The sequence below is a fragment of the Myotis nattereri genome, assembly GCF_964212035.1.
Source record: "Myotis nattereri genome assembly, chromosome: 17".
NCBI lineage: Eukaryota > Metazoa > Chordata > Mammalia > Chiroptera > Vespertilionidae > Myotis > Myotis nattereri.
Window position 1 is genome coordinate 28,218,098 of NC_138092.1, and position 14,086 is coordinate 28,232,183.

Sequence of the window (14,086 nt, forward strand, 5' to 3'; positions counted from 1 at the left end):
ATTAATATTACTTAGAAGACTGATTCATTACTGAGTGATCAGATCATGAGTCTCTTTCTACTTCTATAAAACATCTGTAGTAGTTAAAACTTATTTATTGTGAGAAATACCTTCCTCTTTGTTTTGCTATTTAGCTGTTATGCTAGATAGATTTGGGTTACATTAATTCATATAAAAATAAATTAAATTAGTTAAAAAATACTTTAGAAACTTATAAAGCTTATTTTGTACTTTAAAGACATCAAAACCAATGATCCATTCCTGAAGAATGAGATTATGTTTGTCAGTCTACCTTTAGGATAGGGCAAGATGTATGTAATTTGGGGGTTAGGTATTATAGATAAAATAAACTCATCCTTTGTATTCAAAAGGCTCATGTATTAGAAAAGAAAGGAAGACAAAGATCTAGAACTTATAATACCACATCTATATATAGTATATATATTTTAAAGTGTGAGTCTAAATGGGAGACTGTCTTCTCATTTAATCAGGACAGTTAGAAAATTGGTATTTCTTTAATGTGGACTCCATATATCTGTCAGTATAATGTTGCTTGGAGCACATCTTTTTTGGACTCTTGGTATATACTAAGATCACTAGGATATTGTATATACAATATTCTTTCACTGAAAAAGATGTAACAGATTTTTAAACCAAATTTAGGCCTTTACCTTGATAACAATTATATTTTTTCTTCTTGGTATTAGTCCAATATTTTAGCATGTTGAGATAGCCTTGATTACTTGATCTTATTTTCTGTTAGCTCTTCCTATCAGTGTTGTACTTCCTGTGCTCAATATAAAAGCCTACTATACCTTACACCAAGAAACTGACAAATTAATGAATAAAACAAGACTATTTGTGTTAGTTTTTTAGAAATAGATACTTTTACATTACACGATACCTATAGAGAAAATGGTTTAACTTTTTATATTTTTTCCAGATTATTTTACATTTTAAAAAATAGGATTAAATAATAATCATTTTTGTGACACTGTACTATCAAAATTAAGGGACATTTGATTTCAGTTTCTGCTTTACATTTTAGTGTAAATCAGCTTTCTTAAACACTGTCTTGAAAAAGCACACAAAGGTTTATGGGACTTGTCTTTTTATGCCCACACTTTCTGATAATGATTCATGCCTTTAGTTGACCTCAACTTTGACCAACCCATGAACTATGTATGGAATCAGCCTAATTTGTTATTTATGTCGATGTGTAATTTAAAAATTTTTTTCAGAGCTTCAGGAGATCAACAGCACCAGAGGTAGCTTAGCTTTATTTTACTTTATATTGACTGAGTCAAATTGAGTGGTGCTTAATTAAAGTGTTCTCAATCAGACCGTCAAACCTCAGAGGGAAGGTAGGGGAGGGTGGGGGTAAGGGAGAGAGATCAACCAAAGTACTTATATGCCAGCATATAGGCCTAACCAATGGACACAGACAACAGGGGGGTGAGGGCATGAGTTGGGGGGATGCTGGGTAATGTGGGGATAAAGACACATATGTAATAACTTAATTAATACAAAAAATAAAGTGTTCTGTCACCCTCATGAAGAACATTTTTGAGACATCCGAGTAAGTTTTAGGTACTATAGATTTTATTTAGGGGGCCCCTGAATGAGTCAGATGATGAAATCAGAATCTCCATAAAATATTCACCCATCTTAGAATATTTTAAAACTCTAGTCAACAAAAGCAACTGCTTTTATGGTTTTCAAATGGATAAATTTATTATCTGAGACTAATGGATTTTGGTTCATTTCCAAAAGATCAGGGTATTAGATGGAACTCATTTTTAAGTGATAACAGCACAAACTTTAATTCATTGTTCTATATTATAAATTATACAATATTAAGTCATGAATTTTGAAACATGAGTGCACCCTGGTGATTGTTATGTTTGTGCAAATGTTATAGCAAGAAAAGACTTTAGAGACCATAACATATTTTCAGATTAAATCAAACAAACAAGCTACACACACACACACACACACACACACACACACACGTGTGCATATGTTCGTATTTGGATACCCAAAAACTAAAACCAAGTAACCATGGTGTCTTGACCCCATTTGTTTTTTCATTTTATATTGTTCACTGGTCTTTCTGCCTCAGTCTCTCCCTGCTCTATACAGTCCGCCCTGTTTCAGACAGATCTTTCTAATACTCAGAGCATGTCACCACCATAATTTAGAATCTTGACTTATTCCATGTTGTCTGCACAAAGGTATGCCAACTTCCAACTTGCCCAATGCCTTTCATGATCTCATTGTCTTGTTCAAGCACATCTCCCTTAGTGTAGTTCTTTCATAATGCCCCCCTGCTACTACAAGTCTTTGTACATGCTGGACAGGTATTCCCTTTATCTGAAATACCCTTCCCTTCACTTTCTGAAAAATTCTAATGCATCCTTCTACATCCAGCACCCAGGTTACCTGTAGAAGCCTTTCCTGCCACCCTCTATAGTTAATGACTCTGCTACATCTGAACTCTGTCCTGTTTCTTTTGTTTCCTATGCATGTGTTTGCATCTTTGAAATCCAAATATTTATATGTCTGCCTTTCCTACTAGATAGTGCGTATGTCCAGAGTGAGAATGTCATTATTTTTCTTTCAAAGTTTTAATCTCTGCCATTAATATTGAGGGAGCAATGAACCTAACACAGTGCCTAATGAATAATAGGAACTAAAAGAAGTTTTCTTGAATTGAGTAAAAATGATCCTTTTAGCTGAGCAAAAGAAATTCAAGTAGATAATTAGCATCCTAAAGAGTATCTTGCTGACCTAGATCACCAGTTACTCTCTGGGAAGGACTCATGGACGTCCTGTGGAGTTTTCATCAGTAGAGCTGACTGCTGTTTTCTGGGCTCTGACGAAATTCCAAGTGTGTTTGCAAGGCTCCTGATTGTGATAGACTACAAATAACAGGTGTTTACATAAAATATTTGGAAATTAAATTGTATCATAAAGTCTTGTTGGGAAAATATTTGTGACCTTTATATCAAAGGTCAGTTGCCTTTGATATAACACCCCGAATGACATGGGATTTAACCTTGTTCTGCCTGGGTTTGAAGTTTAATTTTTTGTTACTGCCTGTATAGCTGTCAGCAAATTTCTTAACCTCTGAGTCCTGGTTTGTTTACCTGTCTCATAGGAGACAGTACCTCATAGGACTGGTGTGAGGATTGTGTAAGGTTGACATGGTATGAATACTAAGTTTTTAGGACAGTGCTTAGCACTGAATAAAATCTTGTGTCCTGCTGAACTGTCTTTAAATGAACACAGAACAGCTATCCAGCTCATTTAAGTACAGAGGCTTCGGATTTAGATATTTCATTATTTACTTATTATATGACTTGGGCACATTACTTAGCCTCTATCTCTTTTTCTCATTTTAAAATGGACAACATAATTTGACTTACTTCATGGGATGAAAAAATGAATATGAAGCATTCAACACAGAGCCTACATATAATAGGAGCTTAATAAATGGTGATTATTATTATAATTGAAAAAAATGCTTGCTATTATAGTGATAGAGATGATCTAGGACAGTAAAGTGGAGGCACCTTTAAAAGATAAAGGTAAGTCCTTTCTTAGCAAATACACTTTTCGGCATAGTTTTTATTTTATTTTAAAATTTGTTTATTATAGCAGGAAGTAACTAGCCACTTCCTGGGTTTGTTGTCATCATGCTAATGCTGTACTAAGATCCTAGGTGCTTCCTAAGGTTGCCTATTATTTCATTCCATATAATTAAATGTAGGGAGAGTCTTGGCTTCCTTTTAACCATTTGACATAAGGACATTTAATTTATGACTTAAGTCTGTAATATATGATTTCTACCTGGAAATCTCAGTTAAGAATTAACATGCAAATGTTGGGGCAATTTAGACAACCAATGCAGAGTAGCTGGGGCAATGCTCTTAGCACTACTTTCCCCAGTATCTCCTTCATGAGGCAACAGGCTAAGCTGAGTGCAAAGAAGACAGCAAGTTGGGAACTTCCCTTTATCAGCATCTCTTACAAACAAGGAGCTGCTGTTGGGCTTCTCCTGGCTGATGGAGGCTGCCTTGGGACACACTGCCGCCATGTGGTCCCTGCCCCCACAGAAAACCTGCTCTAAGCACTTCAGAAACCACTTGCATTTGTGAAAATTCTGTCTGTGGTTTCTGATCCTTACATTTGCTCTTTCCATAGGGCTCCCCACCCTCCCCACCCCCCGCCCCCCGCCCCCTGAACTATTTCAGAAAAATTTTCTCTCTCCTCAAAAATTGCTGTTTTTACATCTCATTTGAAAATGTGTTTTAATTCCACTTTTCTTTGTTACTTTATATTGCAGTAGCTCTGTCTAAAAACCTGTGAGCCAGGCAGGCAGCTTTATGAGAAATCTATGGACACAGACTGCAAATTCCAGCACGCATCCATGTTGAAGTGTTGAGGACAAGTGAGCGATTGCCAGGCATTTCAGATGTTTATTGTCCTCATTGAATTTTCTTCAGTTTCCGTTGACCGGAGCCTTGTTGAGAGGAGAGGAGCACAAATCAGCTCTCTGGAGTTTGGAGCAGTTCGGTGCCTCCCTGCCCGCCCTACCCCTCCCTGCTCTGTTTGATGTCCTTGGGCTCCATGAGACAAAGGATTCTGTCAGCCAGACATTGCACCTGATCTGCCACTAATGCTTTTTTACCCCCATAGAAGAAGTCAGACCTTCCCGGAGCAATGAGACTCTTCTGTCAGAAGATGAATGGAAGGTGTTAGTGCTGACAGGAAACACAGGGACTCGAGCCAATGCCACACTCTGGGTGTATGGAGATGAAGGAGTCACTGGACCAATAAGTCTTAGCAAGGACAGCTCAGAGCAGCTATTCCTTCCAAGACAGGAGGATGAGTTTCAGGTAAACAATATCGGTAGGAATATAGTTTTTTGACCATTTCAAAGGTATTTCTATAATACAGGAGGGTATGATTGTGTGTGCATGTGTGTTCTGTATAAAATAAATCTCTGGCCTATTAGAATTCTCATAAGTTTTCCTAATGCCTATTGCAATCATCAAAGGAAACATTTTCCCTTCACATATCTTATACAAACAAGGAAAGTTTATTTTTAAAAATATATTTTTCATTTCAGAGAGGAAGGGGGAGAGAGAGAGAGAGAGATAGAAATATCAATGATGAGAGAGAATTATTGATTGGCTGCCTCCTGCACACCTGCTACTGGGGATTAAGCCTGCAACCTGGGCATGTGCCATTGACAGGAATAGAACCCTGGACCCTTCAGTTCGCAGACCGACACTCTACCCACTGAGCCAAACCAGCTAGGGCCAAACAAGGAAAGTGATAGAAGAAATTTCTTTCTTTAAAGGTAATTTTTAGGCCATTGGTTTGAAATTGCCCCCATAAATCATCAATTTCAACTCAAATTATAACCAGATTTAGAGATTCTTCTGATAATGAAAACCCTTCTTTCTTTATACTTGCACATACTTTTAGATGTCACTCAGCTGAGCTGAGTGAAATCATCTTTTTGGCATATTCAGAAGCCATGTTTTGAAGCTCTGCCAATGTCCGTTTGAATATCTCTCTATTCTAATTAGCATCAGAGAAAACTGGGCTGCATTGTTTTGAGTGTCACTGGTTGCCTCCTAGTTCCTCAGGGTTTTGGACAGACTTTAATTAGGACAATCACATTCCACTTCACTAATCCCCACCCCACCCCATCCCCACAGGCTGAGAGCTGTTGAAAGTCAGTTGTGTTCCCTAGAGAATATATCTTAGTATCCTAAGACTGGATAGAGAATGATTGAGGTCAACTCAAGTCACTGGAAGCCAAGGCTGTTTGAGGCTGCAGTACCTCAAACCCCCATGGTTTCTAGATCTCCAGATCAGAGCCTGGCATTCTGTTTCTGCAAATTTTAAGTTGAAAAAAAAAAAAAAGCTATTATGAAGTCATGAAGGAGCACTTTTGCTCAGTGCACATATGTATTTCAAAAGATTATTTGAAGGCGATTGTTTAGAGTTCACTATATGTGTGCTATGGTTAGATCTCTAGGCCAACCCACAGGCCTATGATTGCCCATACTATATCTTGTGGTATATGCACTCATGTGCTGGTAAATCCTCTCAATGTTTTTCTGGAAAAATTTACTCAGGGCTCAATCTTGGAAAGGATAATCAATGTTGATTGCACATTGGAGTCTCCTGAGGAATTTTAAAAACTACTGCTGCCTGGTTCCACTTCCAGAGACTGGTTATTTTGCCAGGTACAGCACTAGACTGTAAACCATGTGAGCTGGATTGGAGTCCTAGCTTTCCATGTCTTCTATGTGTGAACTTGAATTTTTCTCAGGCCAGCCTTATTTTTACATATAGAATAGAGGCAGTGATATGTGTTTCTTTTTTTTCTAAATTTTAGGGTGGTCTGATGACCAAAAGAAAAAATATGTATATATTTTAAAAATTCTATTGACATATAGGGAATGTAGTAAATGTTAGGAATAGAGGTCTTGGAGTCACGAAGACCAGGTTCAAAGCAGATTGACCTTGAACAGATTGCTTATCCTCACTAATCTTTAATTTCCTTTTTGGTAAAGGTGGAGCATAGAACACTTACCAAAAAGTCTTATTGTGACTTTAAAAGAATGTTGGGGAATGTATGTGATATGCACTCTCCCTGGTAGATGGGAAATGCTCTACGAACATTAGTTACTGAGGACTCTCTCCTGGTCAATGGCATCAGCATATGTTTTCTTCTAGCTCCTCCTATTTACTGTGGAGTGAGAGCAAGGACTTAGCTCTAAGACACTACCTCAGTGTCTTAAGTGCCCACCACCTTATTATTTAATAGCTTAAGTAATAGCTATTAAATTAGAGATCAGTGGTAGAGATCAGGGATGGGTATGAAAGACCTGTAGGAGTGTAGGGCCTTGTGACCTCAGGCCAGCAGCATGGGCATCACCTGGGAGGTGGTTAGACATGCAACATCTCAGGCCCCGTACGAGATCTACTGAGTCAGAATCTACATTTTAAAAGACTCCCATGTAATTTGCATTTATACTGATGTTTGAGAAGCATAGTCTAGGGCTTAAGGCACAATGCAACTGGGACCTCTTGATAGTCTGAGAACCTTAAATTAGGACCAGCCAGCTCATTCCTATCTGCTCTCTCGTCTGTAGGCATTGACTTGTTTATTTTTTCCTCATTATCATTTGCCACTTCTGAATTTGTTTTTCATTCTCTTTTCCGTTCTTCCAATCCTGAAGTGAGCCGTTTTTGAGGACAGTGGGATATTTCTGATCAAACAAGCTTGTCTTTGAATTTTACTTTGGAACTCAACCAGCTATGTATCCATCTGTGTATCCTTAGACAAATTACTTAACCTCTTTGTTTCTTCATTTTTTAAAGTAGACTCTTTAAAGAGCCTTACTCTTCCCAGGGCTACTCTGCAGATTGGAAGAGACAATGCATGCCAAGCACTTGCCTCCTGGCTGACATGTAGCTGATTGCATGGTAGTTCCATTCTCCAGAGTAATAGGCAGACAGGCATGAAGTAACATATGCTAGGTACCCTGACTGTTCAGTTATCCTTTTATTTTTATCACTTAGAATGTGTAAAAAGAGTAAGTTTGTCCTTAAATGCTAATAGATTCTTGGGACAAAAGTAGTATATATAAAAGTTGGCTTACCTTGCAGAGAGAAACCAGACTCGGACTATGGGACAACTTTCTGTTACATTTGCTGGGAAGAGCTAGTTTGAGTTCTACTGCTGAGACTAACTCTGGGTATAAGAAAGTGGGGCAGAAGTTGGCTCTACGGGATTAAGAGCCCTCTGTTTCTTCCTCCTAGTCAATGCCAGCATATTCCTTCCTGGTGTTGTAATAGCCCCAGGGCTAGTCTATGGGAGGAAGTGGTGGTGGTGGTGGGCACTTAAGAAAATTTCTAAGTATGGGAAGTGTTATGAAAGAGATTATGAAATTCTGATGGTTCGCTATTACTTAAGCTATTAAATAATAAGGTAGCATTTCACCTTTTTAATCCTCAGAGTTCAGTGTCCTAGATCAGTGGTCGGCAAACTGCGGCTCGCGAGCCACATGCGGCTCTTTGGCCCCTTGGGTGTGGCCACGAAGTTTCAATCGCACTGTACGTGCGCATTCGCATGTGGTATTTTGTGGAAGAGCCACACTCAAGGGGCCGCAGTTTGCCAACCAACTGTCCTAGATATATCTTATAATACAGAAAGTGTCAGCTTACAAATCGGTCTTCCTCACTAGATTATAAATATATATATGTTAAGTAGTGTGCCATTATTTTCATCTTTGTATATCTGTGGCCTTGCACAATGCCCACATTATTGTGTTAAACAAACATTTAGTTGAACTGAAAATTGTATGCAGTCGATATTATGTCCATTCAACAGATAAAGAAATTGATGAGAGATGAAAACACCATATTTTACTCATAACAGCCAGGATCCAAACTGAGCTCAAAGTTATTCCAAAGTCAGTTTTCCACAATGCTACCTAGATAAACAAATACTCTTGGACCATATAAAAAACTTGCCAAGTATACATACTGTGTGGACAGGTTTGTTTCTCTTCCTTGAACTTTGAACATCTGTGTCTTAGCCTATGAGATAAACAAGAGAATTTTCAGGGTAAAAGGAAGTTCTAGACTCATTGGTACTTTTCCTTAAGTTTATAGAACTCACCACATTTAGCTTTGATGAAAGTTGCTTATTTTCTTAAAATAAAAACTCATGTTTATGTCATTGGAACTCATCTCAAAACACATTGGTTTCTAGTGAGAAATGTAGTCAGAGTACTGAGCATATGTCTGCTCTTTATCCTATTCTTTCATCTAACTCCTTTCGCATATTTTTAGTCAAGTCTCATGATATTTCTGCCTTATACTCCGTGTCTGTGTAAACCGCTGATAGCTTCTTGAGAGGGCCTAATTTTTAGACTCTGAAAGGGTCCTTGAGAGCTTTTTAAATATTAGGAACCAAAAAATAAAAAGTATTTGGTAGGAAGAAAAAAATTTAATGTGCTTAATTTAAAACGTTCTGCTATTTTTTTCTCCTTTGCATTTTATTCAGGTTGAAATAAGAAACATTGGAGAGATATATAAAATAAGGATAGGACATGATGCAACTAGTGAACAACCTGAATGGAACTTATAGAAGGTAATGTTTTATATTTTGCGCTTCATAGTTATTATGAAAAGAAATAAGCAGAAATCTTAACCAGTTAGAAAGATAACATATTTTCCTAATTGTTGTTATCAATGTGAACAATTTTTTTAAATTTTCCAATTGCAGTTGACATATATTAGTTTCAGGTGTACAACCCAGTGATTAGATATTATATAATTTACTAAGTGATCATCCCAATAAATCTAATACCCATCTGACACCATTTATAGTTATTATAATATTATTGACTATATTCCCCATGTTGTACTATCCATCCCCATGACTACTCTATAACTACCAGGTTGTACTTCTTATTCCCATCACCAGTTTTACCCATCCCTGCAACCCACCTCTCATCTGGCAACTACCACAATGTTCTCTGTATCTATGAGTCTGTTTCTGTTCTGCTTGTTTGTTTTGTTTTTTTAGATTCAATTGTTGAATAGATCTGTATTTGTTGCCATTTTATTATTCATATTTTTTATCTTTTTTTCCTTATTCTTCTTAAAGAAGATCCTTTAACATTTTATTTAATACTGGTTTGCTGGTGATGAACTCCTTTAGCTTTTTCTTGTCTGGGAAGCTCTTTATGTGTCCTTTGATTCTAAATGATAGCTTTACTGGGTGGAGTAATCATGGTTGTGGGTCCTTGCTTTTCATTACTCTGAATATTTCTTGCCAGTACCTTCTGGCCTGCAAAGTTTCTTTTGAGAAATCTTATAGGAGTTCCCTTGAATATAATGAATTGCTTTTCTCTTGCTACTTTTAAGATTCTCTCTTTGTCTTTAATCTTTGCCATTTTACTACTGGTGTGTCTTGGTGTGGGCCTCTTTGGGGTTCATCTTGGGACTCACTGCTTTTTCTGGACTTATATGTCTATTTCCTTCATCAGCTGTGCCTCTGAGTGGTTATGCTGTGAACTGTGATTGGTTTACTAATGCTGGGCTGAGGGCCACTTAGCAATAGGTAGAGCGCACACATGGTTTGCAGTTTGTGGACCTTTCAGAGATTTTAGGAAAGTCCTTATTGCAGTGGTCGGCAAATTCATTAGTCAACAGAGCCAAATATCAACAGCACAACGATTGAAATTTCTTTTGAGAGCCAAATTTTTTAAACTTAAACTATATAGGTAGGTACATTGTTATTAACTTAATTAGGGTACTCCTAAGGCTTACAAAGAGCCACACTCAAGGGGCCAAAGAGCCGCATGTGACTCGCGAGCTGCAGTTGGCCGACCACGGCCTTAGTGCATTCCCTGATTGGTCACTTGTGTGGATTAGCCTTGGAAAGAGGTTACGGCTAGGTGTGTGAATTGGGTGGCACAGGGTCCCAGAGAATCAACAGTGTGGAAAGAAAGTACAGTTAGCCTGGTTAATGGATACTCAGACTTGGCACTCACTCACCTGTGCCTGCAGTCTGGTTTGGGGGAGGGATCAACAAAAGGACAGTGATTCCTGCTGATACTTTACTCTAGGCGAGAGCTGCCCTCTAACACTTGCCCTGAAACCAGATAATTCAGGTCCTCCTTGTATGTCCCTGGCACTTTTTGAGCTTCTGTCCCTTCTCTGGCATTTAAGGCTAGTGTCTGTGACTGAGTGAATCTGTTCTCAGTCCCTAAGACAATGCCTGAGTTTACAGCAGTCCTCCATCTCACTGGGATGAAATCCTTTTTGAATTTTACAGCCAGATACGGTGGGGACTTCGCTTCCTGGACTGGTGCTCTCAGCTGGGGAGCCCAGTGTTGTGCTGGAACCTCGCTCCACGGGGGGTTCCTCCACAGATGAGCTATTCCTGCTGCTTCTTAGCTGCTGCACAGGGACCAGCCCATTAGGCATCGCCACCCCTCCTACCAGTCTTGACATGGCTTCTTAATATCCTCAGTTATGGGAGTTCTGTTCAACTAGTCTTCAGGTGGTTGTGAAGGATGGTTGTTCTATAATTTAGTTGTCATTTTTTTTATTGTTTTATTGCTTAAAGTATTACAAAGGGTATTACATATGTGTTCCCTCCCCCCCCCCCCCCGGCCTTGACAATCCCCTGGCCTCCCTTACCCCCCAGTGTCTTATGTCCACTGGTTATGCTTATATGCATGCATACAAGTCCTTCGATTGATCTCTTTGTCATTTTGATGTGGTCCTGGGAAGAGAAGGCAGGCATAGCCTTTACCTACTCTGCCATCTTAACAGGAGGTCCTGTTGCTTTCTATTTTATATCCCACATATAAATGAATGAAATCATATGGTTCTTGTCCTTTCCCATCTGACTTATTTCACTTAGTCTGTTACTCATAAGATCTATCCACGTTGTTGCAAATGGCGATATTTCATCCTTATGGCTGAGTAGTGTTCCGCTGTATATATGTACCACATCTTTTTTTCTAATCATTCATCAAAAGACACTTAGGTTGTGTTCATATCTTGGCTACTGTGTATAATGTTTCAGCAAACATAGGGGTATATATGTGTTTATGAAGACATTTTTTAAAGTTTTCATGTTGATACCCAGAGGAGGGGTTGCTAGATCAGATGGTAGCTCTATTCTTAATTTTTTGAAGAATCTCCATACTTTTTTCCATAGTGGCTGTACCAATTTACATTCCACAAAGGGGTTCCCCTTTCTCCATATCCTTTTTAACAGTTGTTATTTCTTGTCTTACTGATTATAGACATTATAACAGGTGTGAAGTGGTATTTCATTGTGGTTTTGATTTCCATTTCCCTTGTACCTGGTGAAGTTGAGCATTTTTTCATATATCTGTCATAGGGGCTATATTTTTTTTAAATATATTTTTTATTGATTAAGATATTACATATGTGTCCTTGTCCCCACGTTACCCTCTACCCCCCCCCCCTCATGCCCTACCCCCCTCCCCCCCCGTTGTCCGTGTCCATTGGTTAGGCCTATATGCCTGCATGTAAGTCCTTTGGTTGATCTTTCCCCCTTACCCCCACCCTCCCCTACCCTCCCTCCAAAGCCCGACAAATGCCTCTCCTTCTCTGGATCAGTCCTTGTTCATCAGTTTATGTTGTTCATTATATTCCACAAATGAGTGAGATCATGTGGTATTTATCCGCTCTCCAGTTCCATCCATGCTGTGGCAAATGGTAAGAGTTCCTTTTTCTTCTTCCTCTTCTTAAAGAATACCTTTCAGCATTTCATATAATGCTGGTTTGGTGGTGATGAACTCCTTTAGCTTTTTCTTATCCATGAAGCTCTTTATCTGACCTTCCATTCTGAATGATAGCTTTGCTGGATAAAGTAATCTTGGTTGCAGGTTCTTGCTATTCATCACTTTGAATATTTCTTGCCACTCTCCTCTGGCCTGCATGGTTTCTGTTGAGAAATCAGCTGACAGTCATATGGGTACTCCCTTGTAGGTAACTGACTGTCTTTCTCTTGCTGCTTTTAAGATTCTCTCTTTATCTTTTGCTCTTGGCATTTTAATTATGATGTGTCTTGGTGTGGTCCTCTTTGGATTCCTTTTGTTTGGGGTTCTCCGCGCTTCTTGGACCTGTAAGTCCATTTCTTTCACCAGGTAGGGGAAGTTTTCTGTCATTATTTCTTCAAATAGGTTTTCAATATCTTGCTCTCTCTCATCTTCTGGTACCCCTATAATTCTGATGTTGGTACGCTTGAAGTTGTCCCAGAGGCTCCTTACACTATCTTCATATTTTTGGAATCTCTTTTCTTTTTTCTTTTTCGGTTGGGTATTTTTTGTTTCTTTGTATTTCAAATCTTTGACTTGATTCTTGGGATCCTCTTGTCTGCTGTTGGATCTCTGTAAATTATTCTTTATTTCAGTCAGTGTATGCTTAATTTCTAGTTGGTCCTTTTTCATGTCCTCCATGGTCTCACTATACTTATTGAGGGATTCATTAAATTTATCGGCGGTGTCCATAAAATTCTTGAAAAACCTTATAAACGTGGCCTTGAACTCTATATCCAGTCATTTGCTTTCCTCCATTTCTGCCATTTGTGACCTGTTTCTTTGTCTCCGCATTTTGGCTGCTTCCCTGTGTTGATAGAGTGGCCCTGCGCGCCAGGTGTCCTGTAGGGCCCAGTGGCTCAGCCTCCCCAGTTACCTGAGGTAGCTATGCCTTGGTTGTTGTAGGATCATGGAAGGAATTGACCTCCAGGCCAATTGGCAGTGAGAATCAGCTGTGTCTGCAGTGGGAGAACTTCTGTGCTGGAGACACCCTTCTGGGGCAAGACTTGCTTCAGTGGGGCTTTGGTGCTCACTGAGACTGCACCCTGAGTGTGTCCCTTATGGATCTGAGGAGTTGTGATCTGGATGGCCCCCCTCTGACCACTGGGTACAGTGGCTCTTGGATCTAAGGAGGTGCTAATTTAGCCTCTGCCTGAGGTTACACAGCAGGAACTACGAAGAGAACTGTAGATTCCCCTTCCTTTTTTTAACCCTGATGAGGCTCAGCTGTGAAGCAATGCAAGCCGCTGTGGGGCCTTGGGCCTTCTCTTGGAAGTTCTGGGTCTGTCTGGCCAGGCTGCAGTTAGGTATTTACAGGTTACAAAGGGCTGGGGCATTCATATGCAAAAGCTTCTGCCGCAGCCTGGGTGGGGCGGGGGCTCAAGGAATCAAAGGGCGGAGCAAGCAGCTATGGCGGAGCCTCAGCCCTGCCCTAAGGAGTCGCGAGTCTCAGTGTCCCGGTAACGGCTGCAAGCACCTCTGAGGGAAAGCCACCCTCAAGTTCGCCCGCTGCCAGACAGTCCAGTTTCTCCCCGTATGAGTCCTGGCTCCCCAGAGACTTCCCGGAACCGGAGTTCAGAGCTGTGGGGAGCTTGTGACTCCATCCGGATTCAAAAAGACAGCCGCGTCCTCAGGTGCCAGCCCTTTTCCGCGAGCGCGCGCGATCCCCCGTACCTCTGCACTCCACC